Below are 5,000 nucleotides of genomic sequence, written 5' to 3'. Positions count from 1 at the left end.
ACGATGCCCCGTAACGCACATGAGAGCAATCCGGGCCAATTTCTCCCGTTTGATGGGGTCTATGTGTACAAATTTTGACTTTTTTGAGTGCACGTGCCAATCTGCTGGAAAAGCCTGTGGAAGTTTCACGGCGTTCGTACGATATTTGGCGACGCAAAAATGAGCGATTTCCCAGCTCGATGGAATTCGGCGCGAGAGAAACGATGCCCCGTAACGCACATGAGAGCAATCCCGGCCAATTTCTCCCGTTTGATGGGGTCTATGTGTAAAAATTTTGACTTTTTTGAGTGCAGGTGCAAATCTGCTGAAAAAGCCTGTGGAAGTTTCACGGCGTTCGTACGATATTTGGCGACGCAAAAATGAGCGATTTCCCAGCTCGAGAGAATTCGGCGCGAGAGAAACGATGCCCCGTAACGCACATGAGAGCAATCCGGGCCAATTTCTCCCGTTTGATGGGGTCTATGTGTAAAAATTTTGACTTTTTTGAGTGCAGGTGCAAATCTGCTGGAAAAGCCTGTGGAAGTTTCACGGCGTTCGTACGATATTTGGCGACGCAAAAATGAGCGATTTCCCAGCTCGATGGAATTCGGAGCGAGAGAAACGATGCCCCGTAACGCACATGAGAGCAATCCCGGCCAATTTCTCCCGTTTGATGGGGTCTATGTGTACAAATTTTGACTTTTTTGAGTGCACGTGCCAATCTGCTGGAAAAGCCTGTGGAAGTTTCACGGCGTTCGTACGATATTTGGCGACGCAAAAATGAGCGATTTCCCAGCTCGATGGAATTCGGCGCGAGAGAAACGATGCCCCGTAACGCACATGAGAGCAATCCCGGCCAATTTCTCCCGTTTGATGGGGTCTATGTGTAAAAATTTTGACTTTTTTGAGTGCACGTGCAAATCTGCTGAAAAAGCCTGTGGAAGTTTCACGGCGTTCGTACGATATTTGGCGACGCAAAAATGAGCGATTTCCCAGCTCGATGGAATTCGGAGCGAGAGAAACGATGCCCCGTAATGCACATGAGAGCAATCCCGGCCAATTTCTCCCGTTTGATGGGGTCTATGTGTAAAAATTTTGACTTTTTTGAGTGCACGTGCAAATCTGCTGGAAAAGCCTGTGGAAGTTTCACGGCGTTCGTACGATATTTGGCGACGCAAAAATGAGCGATTTCCCAGCTCGATGGAATTCGGAGCGAGAGAAACGATGCCCCGTAACGCACATGAGAGCAATCCCGGCCAATTTCTCCCGTTTGATGGGGTCTATGTGTACAAATTTTGACTTTTTTGAGTGCACGTGCCAATCTGCTGGAAAAGCCTGTGGAAGTTTCACGGCGTTCGTACGATATTTGGCGACGCAAAAATGAGCGATTTCCCAGCTCGATGGAATTCGGCGCGACAGAAACGATGCCCCGTAACGCACATGAGAGCAATCCGGGCCAATTTCTCCCGTTTGATGGGGTCTATGTGTAAAAATTTTGACTTTTTTGAGTGCAGGTGCAAATCTGCTGGAAAAGCCTGTGGAAGTTTCACGGCGTTCGTACGATATTTGGCGACGCAAAAATGAGCGATTTCCAAGCTCGATGGAATTCGGAGCGAGAGAAACGATGCCCCGTAACGCACATGAGAGCAATCCGGGCCAATTTCTCCCGTTTGATGGGGTCTATGTGTAAAAATTTTGACTTTTTTGAGTGCACGTGCAAATCTGCTGAAAAAGCCTGTGGAAGTTTCACGGCGTTCGTACGATATTTGGCGACGCAAAAATGAGCGATTTCCCAGCTCGAGAGAATTCGGCGCGAGAGAAACGATGCCCCGTAACGCACATGAGAGCAATCCGGGCCAATTTCTCCCGTTTGATGGGGTCTATGTGTAAAAATTTTGACTTTTTTGAGTGCACGTGCAAATCTGCTGGAAAAGCCTGTGGAAGTTTCACGGCGTTCGTACGATATTTGGCGACGCAAAAATGAGCGATTTCCCAGCTCGATGGAATTCGGCGCGAGAGAAACGATGCCCCGTAACGCACATGAGAGCAATCCCGGCCAATTTCTCCCGTTTGATGGGGTCTATGTGTAAAAATTTTGACTTTTTTGAGTGCACGTGCAAATCTGCTGAAAAAGCCTGTGGAAGTTTCACGGCGTTCGTACGATATTTGGCGACGCAAAAATGAGCGATTTCCCAGCTCGATGGAATTCGGAGCGAGAGAAACGATGCCCCGTAACGCACATGAGAGCAATCCCGGCCAATTTCTCCCGTTTGATGGGGTCTATGTGTACAAATTTTGACTTTTTTGAGTGCAGGTGCAAATCTGCTGAAAAAGCCTGTGGAAGTTTCACGGCGTTCGTACGATATTTGGCGACGCAAAAATGAGCGATTTCCCAGCTCGAGAGAATTCGGCGCGAGAGAAACGATGCCCCGTAACGCACATGAGAGCAATCCGGGCCAATTTCTCCCGTTTGATGGGGTCTATGTGTAAAAATTTTGACTTTTTTGAGTGCAGGTGCAAATCTGCTGGAAAAGCCTGTGGAAGTTTCACGGCGTTCGTACGATATTTGGCGACGCAAAAATGAGCGATTTCCAAGCTCGATGGAATTCGGAGCGAGAGAAACGATGCCCCGTAACGCACATGAGAGCAATCCGGGCCAATTTCTCCCGTTTGATGGGGTCTATGTGTAAAAATTTTGACTTTTTTGAGTGCACGTGCAAATCTGCTGAAAAAGCCTGTGGAAGTTTCACGGCGTTCGTACGATATTTGGCGACGCAAAAATGAGCGATTTCCCAGCTCGATGGAATTCGGCGCGAGAGAAACGATGCCCCGTAACGCACATGAGAGCAATCCCGGCCAATTTCTCCCGTTTGATGGGGTCTATGTGTAAAAATTTTGACTTTTTTGAGTGCACGTGCAAATCTGCTGAAAAAGCCTGTGGAAGTTTCACGGCGTTCGTACGATATTTGGCGACGCAAAAATGAGCGATTTCCCAGCTCGATGGAATTCGGCGCGAGAGAAACGATGCCCCGTAACGCACATGAGAGCAATCCCGGCCAATTTCTCCCGTTTGATGGGGTCTATGTGTACAAATTTTGACTTTTTTGAGTGCACGTGCAAATCTGCTGAAAAAGCCTGTGGAAGTTTCACGGCGTTCGTACGATATTTGGCGACGCAAAAATGAGCGATTTCCCAGCTCGATGGAATTCGGAGCGAGAGAAACGATGCCCCGTAACGCACATGAGAGCAATCCCGGCCAATTTCTCCCGTTTGATGGGGTCTATGTGTACAAATTTTGACTTTTTTGAGTGCACGTGCCAATCTGCTGGAAAAGCCTGTGGAAGTTTCACGGCGTTCGTACGATATTTGGCGACGCAAAAATGAGCGATTTCCCAGCTCGATGGAATTCGGCGCGACAGAAACGATGCCCCGTAACGCACATGAGAGCAATCCGGGCCAATTTCTCCCGTTTGATGGGGTCTATGTGTAAAAATTTTGACTTTTTTGAGTGCAGGTGCAAATCTGCTGGAAAAGCCTGTGGAAGTTTCACGGCGTTCGTACGATATTTGGCGACGCAAAAATGAGCGATTTCCAAGCTCGATGGAATTCGGAGCGAGAGAAACGATGCCCCGTAACGCACATGAGAGCAATCCGGGCCAATTTCTCCCGTTTGATGGGGTCTATGTGTAAAAATTTTGACTTTTTTGAGTGCAGGTGCAAATCTGCTGAAAAAGCCTGTGGAAGTTTCACGGCGTTCGTACGATATTTGGCGACGCAAAAATGAGCGATTTCCCAGCTCGAGAGAATTCGGCGCGAGAGAAACGATGCCCCGTAACGCACATGAGAGCAATCCGGGCCAATTTCTCCCGTTTGATGGGGTCTATGTGTAAAAATTTTGACTTTTTTGAGTGCACGTGCAAATCTGCTGGAAAAGCCTGTGGAAGTTTCACGGCGTTCGTACGATATTTGGCGACGCAAAAATGAGCGATTTCCCAGCTCGATGGAATTCGGCGCGAGAGAAACGATGCCCCGTAACGCACATGAGAGCAATCCCGGCCAATTTCTCCCGTTTGATGGGGTCTATGTGTAAAAATTTTGACTTTTTTGAGTGCACGTGCAAATCTGCTGAAAAAGCCTGTGGAAGTTTCACGGCGTTCGTACGATATTTGGCGACGCAAAAATGAGCGATTTCCCAGCTCGATGGAATTCGGAGCGAGAGAAACGATGCCCCGTAACGCACATGAGAGCAATCCCGGCCAATTTCTCCCGTTTGATGGGGTCTATGTGTACAAATTTTGACTTTTTTGAGTGCAGGTGCAAATCTGCTGAAAAAGCCTGTGGAAGTTTCACGGCGTTCGTACGATATTTGGCGACGCAAAAATGAGCGATTTCCCAGCTCGATGGAATTCGGCGCGACAGAAACGATGCCCCGTAACGCACATGAGAGCAATCCGGGCCAATTTCTCCCGTTTGATGGGGTCTATGTGTAAAAATTTTGACTTTTTTGAGTGCAGGTGCAAATCTGCTGGAAAAGCCTGTGGAAGTTTCACGGCGTTCGTACGATATTTGGCGACGCAAAAATGAGCGATTTCCAAGCTCGATGGAATTCGGAGCGAGAGAAACGATGCCCCGTAACGCACATGAGAGCAATCCGGGCCAATTTCTCCCGTTTGATGGGGTCTATGTGTAAAAATTTTGACTTTTTTGAGTGCAGGTGCAAATCTGCTGAAAAAGCCTGTGGAAGTTTCACGGCGTTCGTACGATATTTGGCGACGCAAAAATGAGCGATTTCCCAGCTCGAGAGAATTCGGCGCGAGAGAAACGATGCCCCGTAACGCACATGAGAGCAATCCGGGCCAATTTCTCCCGTTTGATGGGGTCTATGTGTAAAAATTTTGACTTTTTTGAGTGCACGTGCAAATCTGCTGGAAAAGCCTGTGGAAGTTTCACGGCGTTCGTACGATATTTGGCGACGCAAAAATGAGCGATTTCCCAGCTCGATGGAATTCGGCGCGAGAGAA

This window comes from Lampetra fluviatilis, unplaced genomic scaffold, assembly GCF_964198595.1.
Source record: "Lampetra fluviatilis unplaced genomic scaffold, kcLamFluv1.1 SCAFFOLD_320, whole genome shotgun sequence".
Taxonomy (NCBI): domain Eukaryota; kingdom Metazoa; phylum Chordata; class Hyperoartia; order Petromyzontiformes; family Petromyzontidae; genus Lampetra; species Lampetra fluviatilis.
Note: the sequence above shows the minus strand (reverse complement) of the source record.